Genomic DNA, 20,570 nt, shown 5'->3' on the forward strand with positions numbered 1-20,570 from the left:
TCTGTTCTTGCTCTGTAAGAATGTTTAGTATTTTGTCTGATGTCACATAGTCTGTAAACACTTGGTCACAGCTGAGGGAAGGACTTGTCCCACCTTCCTCAAACTCGTAGCAAAGCAACACGGAATAGGTTGAAGAAGAAATGTGGAAACAGGAGATTTTAGAACTTCACCAGTGAGTGCTGTTCAGCGACTGTTCTGTTTTGCACTTCAAGAAGTAGGAGTCACATCTAAAGTAAAAGAAAAAAAGAAAACAAATAGAAGCAATAAAATAAAAAGAGGCTTAGATTCAACACAGTCCTCCTTTGTTGACAACGAAACAAACAAACAAACAAAATTCCGGACTTTTCGTGGGTCAGTAACCACGCCCTACATTCTTTACCTGAGTGGGTGACGAGGTTTGGTTGGCTGCAGTGTGCGATCTCTGCGCCACCTTGCGTCCGAAATGCAACTGGTGTCGTCACAGATGTCACGTAGCCAGCCATCGATCCGGCCTCATTAGCCCTGGCTTTGTCTCCCCTGTCGTTGTTGAGGCGACACACGGCGCTCATTCAAGGTACTCGTCGCCGACAGCATGTCTGGTGCCTGACCTTTGCCCCTCCTTCTTGACCTTTCCTCGCAGGTCGTTCCCTCAGGTGAAACATGTCCCAGCGGACCTTCTCTGTGTGTCAACTACGAGGACTGGCACCCACGGTGGCATCACGTGGTGCCAGAGAGCCACATCCTCGGCAGGCACCGAGCCGTGGGCGGGTTCATAGTTCACAAGGTTCCAGACTGTGGTTTAAACTTTTTGCAGACTTTTTCAGTTACAATTTTTTTTATTTATGCAGAGACGGATTTTAAATTGTTGTGTAGAAATATTTTATATTTCACTTTGTCTTACGTGGTTTTTCGCTGTAGACTTCATAGGACATCAGGACGTGGAGTGGCAGCTCACACCTCACTGACAGTCTATCTCACACCTCACTGACAGTCTATCTCACACCTCACTGACAGTCTATCTCACACCTCACTGACAGTCTATCTCACTCACACCTCACCAGTCCATTGCGCAACCTTGACCTCGCGACTGTTGCCCTGAGGTCGTTGACTCTTAGCTCAGTGTCCTTGTTGTTGGAGGAACCTCAGTCATCTTATGAAAGCTGTTGTCGAACAGAAAGTCGTTTTTAATCCCTACCCGCACATTGACTGAGGTTCGTCTGTGTGTCCTGATCCCATGTCCCGCCCACAAGCTGGTGGCAAAACCTAATGTAACACATGTAACACGATGTATGTAACACATGTATACAACACGATGCATGCAACTGATGTAGCATGGTGTGTGTAACGGATGGAAACATTTCCAGACTCGGACTAGGTGAGACGAGAGAACTATTTTGTGCGATGAAGTATTGCGATGACCTCGCCTCATTTTGTTTCGAGTTTGTTTTTCTCGCCACACGGCGTCTGCTTGGAGACGATAAGAGGAGAGACGAGGTGTGGCGAGGCGGGTAGAGAAGTGGCAAGGTGGGCATCAGGTGATCAGATGGCCAGGTAAACAACCTGCAAGAGTTACTCACCGTCAGGAGAGTGGGGTAGCCGGGTCGACTGCAGTCAAGGTGCGCGCAGTGCATGGCAACACAGGTGACCTCACATAAGGTCTGCGGCCATCTCTGGAGCACGTGTGTGCAAACTTTTTACTTTTTCTACTCTGTACCAGACTCCCGCAACATGTCAAAAAATAATGTTACCCGGTCTTTACAGCCAGGTGTTGGCGCGCGCACGCGCTCATGTACATAACAATATCACACACACACTCTCGGACACACTCTCGTCTATTCACGCACACACCCGCGAGTTAAAGCTTCACAGACTTGTCCATCAGACCTAGACATATCCTGCTGATGTGGCAAAACGCTGCTCACGGCTGAAAGGCTGACTGGACAAAAATGTCTCTCCCATAAGTCAACTCGATTGACACCTTTGCCGAGACCTAGTTTTTCACCGGATTCCTTGGGTTGCAAATGAGGACAGAGTGGCTGTTGTTGAGAGAGGAAATCGCATCACCATATATTTCCTGTATGCAGACGGTGCGCCGAGTGCTGTCGCCAAAGCAGGTCACATCCGGTGGTAAGTACAATCCCCAGAGACATGGGCTCCACAAGACATCTGTGATTGTTAGGGTGCACACAGCTCACTCCTTGTTACCAGTGAGCCTTGAGGAAACCCAAGACACCTTGAGCATCTCAATGTAGGGTGTCCGGTTTTTTTTTTTTTGTTTTTTTTTTTATAGCACCACCCAGTTAGCATCCTCCAACCTTGGGGGGCCCGGTGGTGCAATCTTCAATAGCGCCAGGGAGTAACGTTACTTCTGCTTCATGGCTATGACCCTAATGATAAAGAAGTCAAAACGAGGCTGGAATCGGTACCTGACTCCTTAGATGCTGGAGAAAATAAGGCAGCGAGTGAGAGATGGACACCACCCTCACACAAACCGTGTGTCTAACTCCTCACTCCCAAGCTACCTGAAGAAGTTAGGGGACGACCTTTACCCTTTTACCTCTGCTCGCCACCGCCAAGCGGCGGAAACAAGTTTGGTTTGGGCATGTCGCTTGGCACGACAAACTACAAGACTGTGCCCCGGGGATGTGTGGGAGGACGACATCGACGAGGTAAACAGAAGAAAGGATGGCTGACTAACATTGAGGAGTGGACTGAGCGCCACATGAGAGATCCACTGAGAGTGGGGGAGAGGGCAGGATAAGCTCCACTGGCTCCCCCTTCACCATTGCTGAGTCATATCCTGCTTCTCCCTCCCTCCCTATCACACACACACACCTATGACTAGTGACAGCGGAGAGAGAGAAAGTTGAAGACACTTGCGACATCGTGAACTTGAGCGCCTGGAGTCCGCCTTTGTTGGTAGAATAGTTGGGTTTGATGGCGTAAAGCACTCGATAAATAAACATCTATTATGGTCATCATCGTCGCAATCTCGGTTTAATAAAAGTTGACAGCGAAAGCGAGGTTCACGCGTGGCTGCGCATGGTGAGAGCGGCGCGAGCTGTCAACAAGGTGAAGCCTCGTTAGCCACTCAGGTGCGAGCCCAGCCTCAGGCCTCGGGTGGGAGCTCGGTTATTGCGAGCTGGCGAGCCATTCATCACCACCCTGACAGGATCGATCAGGGAGAGACCGGACCTTCGCTGTCCATCCATCACATTTCTCGTCGTCATTAGCGACAGCCACACTGCTGCCCCCTGTCGGACGCTAGACCCCATTGGATGTTACAGAGGAGCGACACCCGTGAGAACGAGGACGAGAGGCATCGCAACATCACCACAGGGCCTGCACACAATGATGAGCTCTTGAGAGAGAGCAAGCGAGCTCAGCTCCACCTACAAACCAAAATTATTAAATGTTTTAAAGTTTTACTATCTACAAAAAATAGAAAAGAAAGGAAATTAAAACAGTCCTAGAGCCTAGTGGCCACAAGCGGCAGTAGACGAGTTTGTTCATCATGTGTAGTGGGAAGCATGGTGGTGGCAAAAGGCTCAGCTATCCTTCTATCATCATCAACAACAACAACAACAACAACAACAAAAAAAAGGACAAAAAAACAAAGAAACAAAAACACAAAAAAACAAGAACATGAAAAGTAACAGCAAAGACAAAAAAACAAACAAAAATACAAAAACAAGAACATGAAACACAACAAAAAAGAAAAAAAAACATAAAAAAATAACAAAAAATACAAAAAACAAGCAAAAATATAAAAACACGAACATGAAAAATAGCAAAAAAGACACAAAAAACCAATCACAATCAAAAAACAAGAAAATGAAAAATCACAACAAGACAAACAAAAAAAAAAACCCAAAAAAAAACCACAAAGACAACAACATAAAAAAATTACAAAAAGACAAAAAAAAACAACAACACAAAAACAAAAAAAAAAACAAAAACAAAAACAAATCAAGAACATAAAAATACCAAACACAAGAAGTACAAGAAGCAGACGAGAATACCATTGCCCTCGCGCCAGCTGACCTTCACCTACAGACCTACAGACTAGATGGCTCCCCATTGGGAGCTGAGTAAAATCATTTGAAGAGAAGAAAATGTCATCATGAGCAAACAGCGGCCATACACCAAGACGAGAAGCTCAGCTGGTCCTCCAGTGTTTGTGTAGTCTGCCTCAGTCTCTACAGTCTGTGTATCTCCTGAAGTTTGTTGACAGTGTGTACTGTCTATAGGCAGACCGTGTCACGTGACCTCCAGTTCTTCTCCGTTTGTGTCTCAAGAAAGTTCTCGTCCGTCATTTTGCTGCTAAACGATTTGTGATAATTCAGTCGTTACAACGACAAGCTAGCGACACCTGTCTGCCGACGACCGAGTTGTGAGACCGTTGATGTTGGAGGCTGGGCCCTCGCTAGAAGGTTTCACTTGTCAACCATTTCATCAAAAAACGAAAACAGGATCTGAAGCCACCTTAGCAACTAACAAGCGACTGGTCCATTGTCACAAAAAACTCTCTATTTCAGTCTTTTACTGCTGCTCGTCTCGAAGTCGTTTTACTGCAGGCAAAAGCTCTCGTCTACATACGCTAGAAGATGGCCTTTGATGACCTTTGTTTACTTGAATTAACAGCCTTCTTCAAGAAATGCCTGATTGAACTTAAGTGACCTCACTGAAGCCATTAAGACCAGCTGCGACATTGTGCACAACATGGATGTTGTCTGTTGATGGAGATGGCTTGCTGGTGGTTGTAGTCTTTGATGGAGGAGGGGATTGGTTGGTGATGATGGTGGAGGTGGTGTGGTGTTTGTAGCAGCGATGTTTAGCTGTGTGTTGGTGTGTTTGTCTCGCAATGGTGACAGCTGTTGGTGGTTCTGGTGGTTCATCATCATCTTCTTCTTCATCATCCTCATCATCATCACATCATATTATTATTATTGTTGTTGTTGCTGCTGTTGTTTATTATTAGTAGTAGTAGTAGTAGTAGTAGTAGTAGTATTAATAAAAGATAAGTATTTAAAACAATCTTTTTTGTTTAACTAAAATTCTTTAAGACACAAAGCCCGTTGTGTAGACGATGACTGCCTCAGGTGTTTAGAGATAAAATGCTAACCAGGTGTGTAAAACATTGGAATGATCTTGGATGTGTAGAGATGAGAAAAAGCTGGTAACGGGTGCCAACGGTCTCTGTACACCCAACACGATCCCATAAACAGATCAGAGGTGGCAAAGCGCTGCTAGAAAGATAAATTCGAAAATTAATTAGCATTTAATAAAAGAGAAACGAGAGCCCACCGTTTTGTCCTCCAGGACCAGCCAGACATCATCGCCTTTTGATAAGAGGAGCGAAGAAGATACACCATACATCATCAAGCAATCAGTTACCTGGTCCAATCTAATCTCGTGGCATGGACTTGGTCTCACCTGCACAAACAAACTTTGTTTTTCAGCCCAGAGCTTCTCCAGTGAAATTACTAAACCTTTTTATGAGGTTTTCCCTTGTTTCCATAATCTGAATTTTATAGATGAGATTTTTGTGTTTTTGTTTGCTTTTGAATCTTGTTTTCTTTTCTTGGGTGGGTGCAGGTTATCGGGTGTCCAAAAAGACGGATAAGTTTTATGAGAAAGTCTTGATCATTAGGGTGCGCTAGGCCGAGTGCTCTCTAGAAGTTCCAGACCTCGGATGTTGACATTTTCTTTTGTTGCGGTTTTAACAAACCTAATTTTTCTCTCTAGTCCTCGTCCATGTTTTTTTTCTGTTTTTTTTTTTTTCTTCTTCTTGCGTCTGTTTATCTTCTCGCCCACCTCACAAATTATTCCCAGACATCGAGCGCTGCCTAAGTGTTCACCTGAAGCCCCCGACATCCTGCCTGAGTCGCTTGATTACCTCCTTGTTCAGTCTCTAAGCTACATCAAGATGGACAGAAGGAAGTCTTTTCGTAGATTAAGGCCATCTCTATTTTCAGGTTGAGTTCTGTTTGCGATGTTATTCTGGGGTTAATATATCTTAGTTATCTGACAAATTGGTCGTGTCATTTTTTTAAAGAAAAGAAGGGTTTCAGCGCGGAGTATTTTGAAAGGTTATCATGTCTAATGGGCGCCATCGTGAAGTTCTGCTGGGACAAAAATATGTGATAAACATGATAATCGGTTTGTTTACCGTTGTCTGTAAACTATGTCAAATATTCATTGCCTAAAGTCATTGGAGATTAAAGTAGAAAATCCTAGTCAGAGATTTCACGAGAGCATTATTAGTTATTCAAGTGAACTTTAATAATCAGGATGACCTTTTGCACAGACTTATCTAAGGTCTTCGTAGTCTTGATTAGACAAAACACAACCCGAACTGAAACCCTTGTCAACATCGCCCTCAGCCATGTTGTGTTCACAAGCTGCTCGTGGGCTGCGTGACAGCTGCACGTGCAGCTGGATTTTCGGAGAAGGAAACTCATTATTAAAATGTCAGTGTGATACAAAACCAAACGTGTCAGTGAAAGGATTCTCAAAAATGAATGATACTTGTAAGAGAAGGAGAAAGTCTAAATCTTCAGCTGCAAACGTCCAAATATTTATTTGTTTGTTTGTTTAGTTTGATGAAGGCTTTTTAATCCTGTTGTTAGAAACCCACACAGAAACAAGTAGAAGCTGCAGCCGTTCGTGTGTGTTCGTGCTCGTGCATGCTAAGCGTTTGATTATTTGTGGTAGAGTGATGCTGGGTGTGTACAGTTGCTTGTGTGTATGTGGGTGTGTTGGTGTGCTTGTGTGGGTGTGCTGGCATGCATGAGTGTGTGAGGCTGTGTGTGACAGAAGACATTGTGAGTGAGGTTGTAAATATGAATGTTGAATTAGCTTGCCCCTGTTGTTACCACTAATGACAGTATGGTCTGCTACAGCTCTATGGCCACAGTAAGACAGCTACTTATGTCTAATACCAGTCTATATTTATCTAAGACCTGTCTGAGGTTTCTGTGTTTTCATCACATTGCAGCGGCACACGTGAGCTGGTAAGTCTGACACCACGTGGGCATGTCAGCGGGTCTCTGAATGTAGGTAGGAATTCTTTCAGCCTCATTCCAGCTATACTAGTTTGGTGGGACATATCTGATTTAAAGAAAAGTGGGTATTACTGGGCTCTTCATCTAGCAGTCCCCTATTTCTCTTGCCATCTTATTTTTGTTGCTGGCTTTATTCTTGTCTTTTTTTTGGCAGATATACTGCTTGTGTCTACACATGGAATACAATTTGTTCTTTCTGAGAAAATTCCTACTAAGAATTAAACTTGTGAGCTTTAGTTAAGGGTTGTTTAGTACAGTATTAGTTTGGTACATTCTGCTTGCTGATTTGGTTTCTTTCAAAGTTATTGCATGAGTTGTTGAGGCTGAGTAAGGCCATGATATTGTAACCATTTGTCTACCTCATGAAGGTCCTCTTGGGTCTTGTCTATTTCTATAACTTTAGGTCTTCTTTTCCTGAAAGGGATGTGTCATCTGTAAATTGTCTCTCTGTAAATTATCTGTCATCTGTAAATTGTCACCACAGCCTTGACATAGAAACTAGGACTAGGAGGATGAAGAAAATGGAGTTCGGACATTTCGTTGCAATCTGCAATGCCAATTATTTATTTAATATATACACAGAAATAATTTCATTACCATTTGACGGAGATCCAAACTACTTGTATCTTTACTCCTAACGGTGTGTTCAATGTTGAGTATGTATGCCTGCCCTTGTGAGCGAAGAAAAATTTCTGTCCTGTGTCTCCTCGACAGACAATAAAGTTTGTTTTGATTTGATTTGATTTTGATTTTGATTTGAGGTTGTTTGCTGAAGACTTTGTCTTTCTGTATTTTATTGTGTTTATTTTGTTTTCAATGGTTTTATTTTTCATACCTTCAGCTTATGCTTCCTACTTTTTATTGCCTTTTCACCTTCTATGGTCCCTAGGCTTGGCCGACATACCTATCTTCTTTCCCATTTTTTACAGGTGTCAGTGATTTGATTGCTTTGATGAACTCTTGTCAGCTTGTATGTCTTTGTCTCAATGTCATCATCAGGGAGCCATACATGATTTATTTTTGATGATCAGGGTTTGGTCTTGTAATAATGTAGTTCTGTTTTGTTCAATAGAGGCTTCAGTGTAGACTAATGTGTTTGAATGTCTGGTGATGGAGAAGTAGGAGGAAGTTTCACTGTGCCCTTGTAGTAAGTACCAAAAAATCTAACATTTTTGACATATCTTGTGTACAGGCTGCAGCACCAGGGGTGGGTCGCCACTCCCTCTGTTCACACATCGGTCATACACATTCCTCTTGCCTGTCAATGGGGAATCGCGTGTAGACCTCCCAATCCCCAGTGACAGATAAACCCACCTATCTCCCTGCCTCAGTGCACAAACATATTCTGGGCGGTAAGCAAATCGTTTGTCCATCGAGCTTCTGAAACCAAGACCGTCCATCTTGACATTTGATGATAACACTGACTAGTGACCAGACTTCTACCCTCCTCAGACCCTCGACCCCCGCCGACCCCAGTCGCTTCTTCATCAGGCCTCGGAATAGTATATTGCAGACTTCAAATTCGATTTCTCAAGATTCGAGATACTTTATTCTGTCACCTGCTAAGGGATATTGAGATATTAAATATATATCCATATGTGTTCCCACATTCCTATCTTTATAAATAGTATCTATTATTCACATACACTCACTGAGTTGGATTATGACAGCTAATATCTCAAAGCAAACCAACAGCAGCAACAACAAAATAAAAAAGGAAAGGGAAACAAACTAATTCTTTCCATCATCCACTCCATGTGTAATGCTTTAGTATTCTTTTACCTCTGATTAGACGAAAAAAAAACAATGATCGCGGCCGGTTTCCCCTTCACAGCCGCAGGCCCGGGTACCCCTGACCCCGACACCCCATTTTCGTCAGCCTTGTGTGTGTATGTGTGTGGGGTAGGTGGTGGGTAAAGATGCTGTTGACATAGGAGACCGGGCTATGAACCATCTTGTAGTGTTCAGTATCTTTGTGGAGGTGGAGATCTTCAGGGATTTTTTTCCCCAAAGCTAAAGACCCCGGAAGGCACGTACCCTGTTCCTCGAGGCCAATGTTTGACGAGAAAACGTGGAACTTTGTAACATGAAGAGATTTGTAAAATAAACGAAGTGTTCCTACCTCCCCTGCCCTTAAGTCTAGACAAATTTGATTTTGTTTCTTGTTGTCTTTATCTATACTAACTAGAGTGTTCATAAGCGACTAATAAGAATCTGGCTGCTACCTCCACGGCAAGCTGTCCATCTTTGCATAAGTTCAGCCAGGAATGTGTGCTAGGGGACAACCACATGTGTGTACACGGAGACAACCACATGTGTGTACACGAAGACAACCACATGTGTGTACACGGAGACAACCACATGTGTGTACACGGAGACTAGTCGATGTGTGTGCATCAGGAGAAGAGTCGTGGTCGACGAGGCGAAGTGGTGGCTCTTGATTTGCGAAATGTTTCCAGAACTTCTATACAGTCTGTCGACAATGGTCGAGATGTCTGGGGCCTATGAAAAATGGTCGAGATGTCTCGAGTTTATCGACGATGACCGTGATTTCTAGGGTCTACCAATGGTCGGGATATCAAAGACGATAAAGGTGATACTAACTAGGGTTGTGCTTACGCTTGGAAATAATTTTACAGGAGAACGGTTTTATTTGAGTATTTGCTACAAGAGACAATCTTTTATTGGACGCCTGCATAAGAACAAACAGAAAAACGTTTTTTTTTTCTTACTCTCCTTCTCTTTGTAAGGAAATAAGTTAGATGGAAAGCTAATGAGTTAATGATAAATACTAATTATTCTGAATCATTGTAACGGATAAGTACTTAGTAGAGGGGGTTAGGAGGGAAGATCGACAACCGTGGTTGATCTGATCTAGCGTAGTGGGCTGGAAGTTGTTTGCCCTTGAGCAAAAGACGTAAACTGTGACGTCAAAATAAGGTGACGTAAAAGATAGAGGAAAATAACGTTAGAGAAAGAAAACGGAAAGCAGAGAGCTAACGGCGGAACCGAAGTGGAAGCTGGTGGATTTTCTCGGGACTTTCTCGCAACTGCTGCGACAGCGGAATAAGTATTACAGTGGAAGTAATACCGTGGTTAAACTACAGGTGGATGTACTTCACAGATCGTGAGTCACTGTAGTCCGTGTCCGCACCGTAGGGGAGCTCTGTGGCTTGGGCATCCCGCAGTACAGTTTCTTGGTGGGGTCAAGAAACCAAACACTGGCGTGAGCGAGAAAACAACGGTCCCAGAACGGAAAACTTGGTGCAAGACTGGGGCACCGACCTCCATCTGTCGCCTGGAAGGGACAGTTCTTAACAGCCTGAGAGTAAGCGCCGGTGGAGGAAAGGTTTCCTCCCGGCCTTCAGCGAATCTAACATCATCCTGCCAAACACCTAGGAGGCGGCCGCATGCGCAAGACCGAGACGTTCCGCTTGTAAACTGTTGGTACCGTAAAAACTATTTATTTTCAATAATAAATAGACTTCGTGGAAAGAAGATCAGAGGGACTAATTAGAATAGAGGACTTGGGAGGGTCTCAGAGACTTTAATATAAAAAGGTTAATGTTTCATCAAGAACGAACATTTTTTTTTATTCTTCATCAGTGACAATATTTATGAGAGTCGATTTTATTGTTAACTTTAATAGTACGTTGGATGAATGATAATATATTGGTAATATATCTTGTGTGGCGAATGAAGGAGTGAATCTATGAGTGTTGATACTTTGCCTTTGTTTCATTTGACATTGTATTTGAATTGAATAATTATTCGTGCCTCTAAGAAGGTACGCCCACCCATCAAGCGATCAGGATATTTTGGTTTGTGGAAAGAATGCGCATGTCTGTGGATGGTCCATGACAATCATACACTTTCAAACTTTCGGGTCACTAAAAATTCTTTTACTTAAAATCGCGTCTACAACATAGTTCAAGCAAAGATGATATATAAAGTCTTTGGTCAAGCAGGCCACCATCTTGTCCAGTGACAAGACTGAACCTGTTACACGTCTTCAGAGTGAGGCTCGTCACAACCTGGACATCCGGGGATCTTGCGGTCATGAAAGAGAATAGTGATAATAATTGTACGAGCCATAAAATACTGGTGTAATAGAGGTTAATGTATACAAGAGGAGCATAAGTTTGCAATGTAGTTACTGCTTGCTTCTCTATAGCAACCGCTGTGGAAGAATATGTAAGGCGAACATGCAATGTCTTTGTAACAAAAACAAATAGACGAACACCATTTCAAAACTCCTTCAGCGTGATTTTCGTTGTCACGGGATGTATGGAAGTAGAATGTCTACAGGTCTCGCACACAAACGAAGCCAGTGACCTGCATGCACCTGGTCTTTCACGCAATCAAAACAAGTCTGTTTACATTTCTCTAGTCCACTCCTTTCCACAGATTGCGGGCTTTCCGTGCCTCTCGCTAATTACAAGCCATTAATCATGATGGCGCTGGCCAGTCGGCGAAACTGTTCGAATCGCAACATCGCTCCACGAGTTTTCTTGTCAAATGAGTCTGCCACAGTTTCCCAGCATCGTTGGGTACTTTTTTTCCCTTGTCAAATGGATCCGCCTACATCACAGGTTAGAGTTTGTTTTCTTTTGTCCTCAAACACGGAATCTTCATGAGTCGTCCCGAGAGTTTAGTCGAGCATGATTCAGAACGCCTGTCAATCCCAACTTATCATTTTAGCATCTGATTTTATTTTTCGTTTATTGAAAGCAATTTCTAACTTTGTAAATATTTTAACTACCCTTTTCTCTTTATTTGTCACTTTTTGTTATTGTAGTACTATATAAGCTTAGCATACTTTTCCTTCTGTGTATGATGCACATAAGAACCTGAGAAACACAGGGCCACACGTTTGCCGCTCGTCTGCCAGACCTCAATTCACTTCATCAATGTTTCTCACCATACTTTCTTCACCAGCATTCCTCACCACCTTTTAGTCTCTTTCTCCTGACAATTTTTTGTTTCTTATCTCTACAAGTTTACTGCCTACAGACCACGAAGTCAATGATTAAGTCGTTTACTGAGCAACAGATGCCTCTTTAATGTGTGTGTTGTTTGTATATAAATGTAGAATGCACAAATCACAAATCATTTTATCACCCATTATTTACAGAAGCATCTCGTATGTCACCTCTATTTACATGCTTCTTGCTTTGAAGTTTGTAAAAATTTACGATATAAGGGGCGTAACTCAACAGTAATCCACTGTTTGAAGTCTCGCAAAAGTAGTGCCCCTTGATGATGAACGTGGTTATGATTCGCTTTGTCTATTACATGTATTTAGAAAGGTTGTAAAATATTGTTATGAAGGCATCATGAACACCGTAATTGATCTCTGTTATTTTAATACATTCCTTCTTCCTTTTCGCTTTAAAAGAAAGAATTATCTTGACTTTCTGTCTCATTTCCTTCATGAAGAAGGCGGCCCAGTGGCGCAGCGGTCAGAGCCCGTCACAAATAGGTGAAGGTTGACTGTCCCGGGTTCAGCTCTCGTCTCGGGCATGCTATTATTTTTCTACATGTGGCATCTGTTTACAGGGCTGGCTACCTCGCCGTGATATAGTCTTAGTTGTTGGCTCTGTGTAAAACACTATCCCCACCCCCACTCCCATAAAGAGTGCTGTCCCTTGGCCTAACTGGCTGGAGGAAACAACTCTCTGTAATTTTGTCTCGTCCATGGATATACATTCGACTCTTGGTGGGTCCTACTGATTTGTAGTGCTTATTGCACCGTTTATCTCTGTTTTAGATTGTTATTCAATATTTCTTTTTACTGGGCTGAATTTGAAATTGAAGACATTGTTTATTCTGATCCTCGCTTTGCGAAAGTCAACTTGACAATTCAAATTGAACTATTCAGACTAGGCTAGAAGTATTAATGCCGCTGTAGCCTACAGTATGAAGGATTCTATGACCATGTCCGCGTTCAAATAAATCAACTTTTTATTAATATGACAATCTGCTGGTCTAGTCATAAGAAGGGACACAACTGTATTTTTATGTTTAACAGTTGTCTGAATTGCGTCCCTTGAAATGCTATACTAATCCTTCGAACTCTTGAGGGAAAAGATTTGTAGTCGTGGTTGTTGTTATCATTCCCTTAATAAGAAGGGGAGGATTGTAGTACCATATGCGGGAACAAAGGGTTAAAAAGAATGCCCTCGAGCTTTGTGCGGGAATGAGAAAATCTTCAGTGGTCGATCATGATTGTGAGATGTCTCTCCGCTAAAGCCTCTGAAACATGTCCTGTGTCTTCGTCTCATCGAATCATTCTTTTGGTATTATTGTCTAGAGACAGATAAATGAGACTCGTCATTGATCGAATGATTTATCTACATTTATAATATTATCTAGACATGCATGGCTGAAGATGGCGATTATGTGTGGTTCATGTGATGAACATTCGTATTAATTTCAAGTAACTTTGTGAAATTTGTTAAAATAGGTTTGTTGTTTCTGGGAAAATGTGTGAACAGTAGATTTATGCTGAAGCAAGAAGTCTCGTTAGGTCATGTACAGTTCAGGCACCATGATACCGTGCATTCAATCATAACCTTCAGGAGACAGGTTTTTCCATGAGCAGGACTCACGTTTGTCCCTGTGTTCTATAGAAGGCGGTCGACATGTTCATTCCTGTTTCCACTCATTTAACAACTTTGTGTCTGATGTATGCCCCGGCCATAAGTTGCCCCGTCAACCTGCCATAAGTTGGTCCTGTGTCGGCGTGCCTGCTTTTGTCATGTTATATATTACTGACGGTGACCCCAGAGTGCACCCTAGCAGCTGGCGCGTGAGAATCCTGTCATGCAGTGGGTGCATCAGTGCGTGAGGTCACCCCGAGACCTTCACCTCTCTGTCTGTAAACACTGCCAAGCAATCTCCTGTCAGCAAGCTGAGTGCTTCTCAGTGAGTTATTTCGACACCTCGACACCCGTCTTCGTATTTTGAACCCATGTTCTAGTTACCGTACCCTAGTAACCTTTGACCTACTGCACGCAGAATTATGTAAAATACAAAAGCGAAGGATTTGGACACCCGAACATGGCAATCGTCTGGTTGTTGTTTAAACTAAAAATGCGCGTGTGTCCTGGATGAGTGTAACTTAGTAGCACCTGTCCATGACAGCTTCGTTTTAGTGAACTAAGATGTAAAAAATGATTAATAGTTTTATTAACGAAATGACAATTATTACAGAAGGAAGAAACGGAATAAACATATTAAACAGGCTAGCATTGCATGAGTCATGCCAGTTACAGTGTATCAGATAAAAGGAATGGAGAAGGCAGAGATGGAGGTACCCGCTGGCTGATTTTAATGAAAGAAAATATTTTTAAATGCGGAGGTGCCAGCCCCACCGAACTCACTTGCTTTCTCCCCTATCTGTCCCTCCGCTGTCTATCTCTCAGTTTCTCGTGTGCGGTACCCTTTTGAATTCGGAGGTTTTCAAAGTCTGCTGTGTTCAGATGTACAGTGCAATCGGCCTTACATACTAGTCATTTCTTTCTTTCAGTTGGCGCTACCGGCAACATCTCTGGAAAAGGTCAAAGCCTCCCCCTAACCTTTTTAATGTCGTTTGGCGAGTGAGTGTTACAGAGCTGACTTGTGTCGGAGCCAGCTTTTGTTAGAGGGGTGCCCATCTCCTTCCCCTTGCCCTTCTTTACCTTCCCCACCCTGTATAAATCAAGTAGCCATTCCTGTCAACTGGATTGATTGGGGGAAAGTTTGCTGCCCCACACGGGTATCGAACTGGCACGTTTCTGGGTTTGGAAAGCATCTCGAACCATATGGTTATCCTCTGCCCCAGGGAAAAATAATCCTTCTCTGGAGCAACATACACCAATTAAACATAGCCAACGACAGTTCTGTACACAAAAAGACATTTTCTGCCAAATTTTCGAGAATAGAACAGAATCGAAAACTTATTTTAAAAGAACCTTATTTTCAGATTATTGTAGGTAATTCAGGGCTTACCTACTTATTGTTGTTTACACCACTTTCTTTAAAAAATGTACTTTTCAGGATTTAATTTGTCTTTCGAGTAAAGCAGTCGGAGGCGATAAATCCCATTCTGTGTTATGATGTAAGATATACATGTACTGCATCTTTCTATCCAAAGAACATTTTGCAAGTGGTCAAGAACTTTAACTCAGCCTGTTGTTGATATCAGCAAAGTTAAATGTTGTGACGAATTCGTCATGTTTGTGTCTGTTTCAGAATATTGTTAATATGTTTAATATTTTCTTAATGTTTATTTAAAAGATAATTTTTATTCCTTTTTCTCTTTATCTTGCTGTGTCTGTAACACTGCGTTTTTCACTGGTCAGTCTTCTTCCCTTCCATAGCACAACGGTCCGCGAATAAATTAATTCACCTGCAGGTATTGAGGCGACCTAAAAGAAAAACCACCTTTAAAAATCAAACCCAGAAACATCATTTGCATGACAACCGCTCAATTCCATTAAAATAATTGTGATAAATTCTTTTGAAATCTTTGTCTAGGGCCAAGTGAGAGTTTATACTTCCTTTCCTACTGAAGAGCTCTCAGCCGCTGTGAGTTCATGTACGGAAAGAAAATATTCACATTCAACCAGATCCGATCAGGATCCCAGAATGCAAGTCACGTGGTTAAGGATATGGAAAAGTAAGAGTTTTCGTGGATCCTAGGAGGCTAGTTGGGTCGTTTTGAAGTGGGGGAAAATTGAGTTGGTGTAGTTCTCACAGTCTCATCGTTCATAAAACATTTTGAATTTTTCCTTTTCTAAAGCAAAATGCATTTATTTCCGGGAAATGCGGCGGCTGTGTTCAAGACTTGCCAGGGTATCACTTGACCCTGCACGAGGTCAACCGGTAGTGATCTTACAAAAACCAAGAAGATTGTTGAGCATCAAACAACCGAAAAAAATCTGCACAGCGAAGATGAAAGACAGGTCCTCGGATCGAAATCAGGTTTTAACGACATTTCGAACGGGTCAGGCTCAAAGAAAAGAGTTAATCGACTGTAAAGGTGACTTCATTTATCGCTGAGACCTCGGGTCCCACTGAGGCGTGAGAAACAATACTTTGCACACAACAAGTAAACATTCCTTCTTGAAAGACATCGTTGATTAATTGTAAGATTTACTCAAGAAATTCAACTTTGTGTTGTCTGGAGCCGTGATAGGCGCAGTTAGGGATAACAAACAATAATTAGCTAATGCAGACCTGTAATAGCTAATACACAGATAAAACAGTTAATAAAGCGATAGACAATACCTAGCCAATACATAGCCAATACATAGCCAATACATAGCTATAATACTATGACCGATGGACCACCTTGAAGCCAACAGTAAATAGAACTCAGATAAAGTGTAGACGAGAATTGTTAGACAGACATCTGTTACAATCTTTGTCAAACACTTCGGTCATCACAAGGCCAACAAGATGGAGCTCACTGTGTACTTGCACTTTCCTCCTCCAGACGTCGCTCCAGTCCCCGGATCGATCTCTCTGCTACGCTAGGGGGCGCTGCTACGACGAAGCTCACACAAAGGACATCGTCTTAAAAAAAGCTTCCATCTGATTTGAGACTTTTAGTTGGCTTCTGCATGCCCGGACAGGTCTGAAAGATTATCTCCCCTGTTTCTCGACAGAAGGTGGGCGTAAAGGGGAATCAGATGACAAGGGTTAGCTCCCTTGCCGACTATTACAGTTATTCGGTTGTTGTAATTAAAAATTAATTAACTTTTTATTTCTTACCCCTTTTTAAGGTGGTTTTTTGTAACACTGACGGACGACTGACCTGTTGTACGCATGCGTAAACAACCAAAGGCGGTTGCCAGCTTAACAAACGTTGATCTCCATCGTTTTGTCTTCTAAATTCGTTTGTCCCAAACAAAAGCTTACACCAAAACCCTAACACTTAACTTCTGTCAAATTTCAAAGCTGTCTTCATTATAGATGTCAAGCTAACATGATAAAACAGAGACACGGGCTCTTCACAACAGAAATAGTGTGTATACCTAAGAAAAATGAAAGATCTATTTTTTAAAAACTCGAGGCTAAATCGTTGGCACGAACAACTACTCACTTTACCCACCACATGATGGCCACTTCGACAAAAGCAATCGCCAGTTAAGCTGTTTGAAATACTGCGTTTCAATTGGACACGAAAGGACACACTGAAAGACGGTGCGCGCATGCGTACCAGAAATCAGGCAAATACAAAAAAAGTTCTGTCCGGCAGGTTCCTTCCCAGAAAAAGGCATTTCCTCAGCTCAGCCCTCACCTTCCCCCACCACGTGAATGGCACACTACAATGCCTCTGCTGACTTTTTTTAAGTCTTAACGGAATTTTCTGGAGTACAGTAGAAGCCGGAACCGGAATCTCTTTTGTTTGAAACCTCCTCAAGCATTTTCAAGCCCTTACAGGGCCGGTGGGGTTCCATTCTTTCAAATGACTGAGTACCTTTTGGAAAATTTACTGCAAGATATTTTTCTTGAAATCTGGATGAATTCTACTCTTCTGTTCCCGAGATAAACAACAAGCACGACCATGCACATATCAGGGGGTCAGGGTGTAGCCATACATGGCAGACCACGTGACCCTGTCATCCAACCTCAACGACAACACCGACGTCAGGATTGTACATGGACGCGTTTATGTTTTTAAGGTTTCAGCCAATAGAAGAACTGGATAATATGTTGATTAGACTTGACATGTTGGACCTCTTTCTGTGCATGGGGATATTTATATCCGGGTATCTTGAGAACTGAAGGGTGTTTCTCAGATTTGGGGGACTAGTACCGTGCAGTGAGCAAAACTCAGTCAGAGGAAGAAGCTGCATGTCTATTGACATTTAATTTTAAACTTGGGAGCAAGTAGGCTGTTGTGAATATTTTATGATTTCCTCTGGGAGGCACCGACAACAAAAAAAGATTTCCCAAGAGGAATGTCTGTGCCTGGCTGTCCGGTGTAACGCATGCTGGTGTTCAAGATGGACGCTGACGTCCTGGTCACGTGCCAAACAAATCTGGCCTTTGCGTGACCTTGTCGTGCATCTTGGAGCTTATCAAATCAGTCTTCAAGACAGGAGAGCTCCCTTTGCACACAGAAGCTCCAGCCTTCTAATGCTCCGTATTTATCGTGTGACTATACCTGTTTGTCTTACTTGTGTCTATCTACTAAACTGTACATAGTTATACAGTTTTCATCGCGGTTCCGTTTTCATATTCCAGGCTGAGTTTTTTAGTTTCTATTTTTCCATAAATAATTGCGTTGATCATTCTGTTGTTTGGTTATTTTCTCATACAAATCATTTTCAGATGTTGGTTTCTGCAATGTGTAATTCATCTTCCTGGGGATATTTCGCTGATGTCGTTTGTCTGCCGCTGAATGTGATTGTCTCCCTTTTAGGAGTTAGTGTTTGTGGAGAATGTTACTGCATTTGTGTGTGTGTGTGTGCCTGTGTGTGTGTGTGTGTGTGTGCCTGTGTGTGTGTGCCTGTGTGTGTGTGTGTGCATAGGTGTTACCGTGCTGGGTAGTCTGACAATCCATGGCGGCCCAGGCTATAGTCGCTCTTCACAACAGGAGACCGGAAGCGTGCCAAGAATATCGGCGCCACACAAAAGCTTGCAGTCAGACGCCAAAAGCTTCTGTCGTCACCGGATGTCGCTGGACTGAGGCCGAGATGACCACGTGACATGTCTGCTGCAGACATCCTTTATCGCCGTTGACAATGCAGGGTGGAGAGGGGGACAGAGAGAGAGAATCAAGTGAACCACGGCGAGGAGAGTTGTCTCGCTCCCTCCCTGACCCCACCCCTCCCCGTCCGGTCTTGACCTACACAAACCGTTCTTTAGAATTTCTTCCAGTCTTGACTGCTGTCACCAATGGTAACACAAGACCAGGCTGTCACACAGGTCAGTGAACACGTCTGACAACGGATGTCGAGAACTAGTTTCGCCTGCTTTCTCCAAAAAAGCAATATCAAAGAATCTAATATTTCAATTAAAAGTAACGGTTCTGCTATCGCTTAAAGGCATTTTTCAGCCAACAACAGCTCGGCAAAGTTCTGGACTGGCATATCCGAGTTTCCCCTAAGGTCTCTTGATGATATGACATACATCATTGAAGTGAATAAGTATTAGGTGGAGACCATACATTGTTAAAATAAACAAGCCATAGTGAGCTGAAGATTATTTATTAAAGTAAATTAGCTTTATGGGTGGCCATACATTTCGGAGTAAATTGTATTGTACGCCCTCCATACTTTCCTGAATAAATTAACTTTGGAAGGAGACCAAACATGTTGAGTATATGTCACTATAACGGTCGTGAGCACGTTGGCCACTTTCGACTTTCGCACCCAGTTCAGTTAGTGACAACAAGTTGCTGGGTGGGGTAGAGAGATCTTCCTATATGTTAAAGCAATTGCAAATTCCTTGGGAGGGATCCAAACTATTTCCCTCCATGGCTGAATAAAAAAGAGTCCGCTCTCCGCCAGAACCTTTCTATAGTCCCGTCGAGTCAAAAGAGAAAGTGTGGCTTTTCATGCCTCGAGGTGGTCCTCACAAGTGTGACAAGACCTTTTGTGCCTGTCTGTGGTGCGCGTGAGTGTGGTTCACAGACCGTTGCTTTTGCCGCTGATCAGCCGCGTGCGGCACAATGCGCGCCGCGTGATGACGTGAAGGCCGCGCACTTGTACCTCGCGCTCAGCCCCGCGCGTGACTTCACTCGGAGAAAGGCGCCACAAAAAGAAGTGCGGGGAGCAATGGAGCTGTGAAGACCGGGGCCATCTGCGGCCGAGGCAAATTGCGATTAGGAGGGACCTGGGAGACTTTGTGAAAGAAGATAGTTGTTACAAATACTCACTGGACCATGTCCCCCTGGGAGGAGGAGCAAGCTAACGGCGCAGCAGTCGTGTGTCAATGATTGTTGTGTTCCACAGAAGACACCTGGATGTGCTCTCCTGAAAAAAATGTTAAAGTACAGGTGCAGACATGAAACAGGCCGGCAATATTAGTTTGTGGAACATAGTGTTATAGAAATTTAATAAAATACAAACTAATATCTTCCATCTAAGGAGGAAAGAAAGAAAGAGACAAAACAATGGAACTTTCAGAGAAAATAAGATGGAACGAAAGAGAGGACTGATGTGTTAATAAATGCTGAAATGTGAATGTGTGAACGTGTGAGTGTATAAGAGCATCCAGTGACTATTTCTAAAAACAGTCGTTTTCTGTTATTCTTACAGGAAGGATTCCTCCCTCGATTAGTCATTCCTGAAGCAGGCCTACTGACATTCACTAAATAGCATGCACATGAGACTGATAACAAGGTCCAACTGTACATTTTAATAATCATTTCATTTAATTACTATATTTAGTAATGACTGTATTTCATAGTGCTGAGAGTGGTTGTTTTCATAAATACAAACTTACGAAAAGCGAAATTATTCAAATAGGGAAGTAGAATAATAATGATCCTGACAATTATTTATTAACTGAGGACACAAGGAAAGT

Source organism: Pomacea canaliculata, linkage group LG13, assembly GCF_003073045.1.
Source record: "Pomacea canaliculata isolate SZHN2017 linkage group LG13, ASM307304v1, whole genome shotgun sequence".
Lineage (NCBI taxonomy): Eukaryota > Metazoa > Mollusca > Gastropoda > Architaenioglossa > Ampullariidae > Pomacea > Pomacea canaliculata.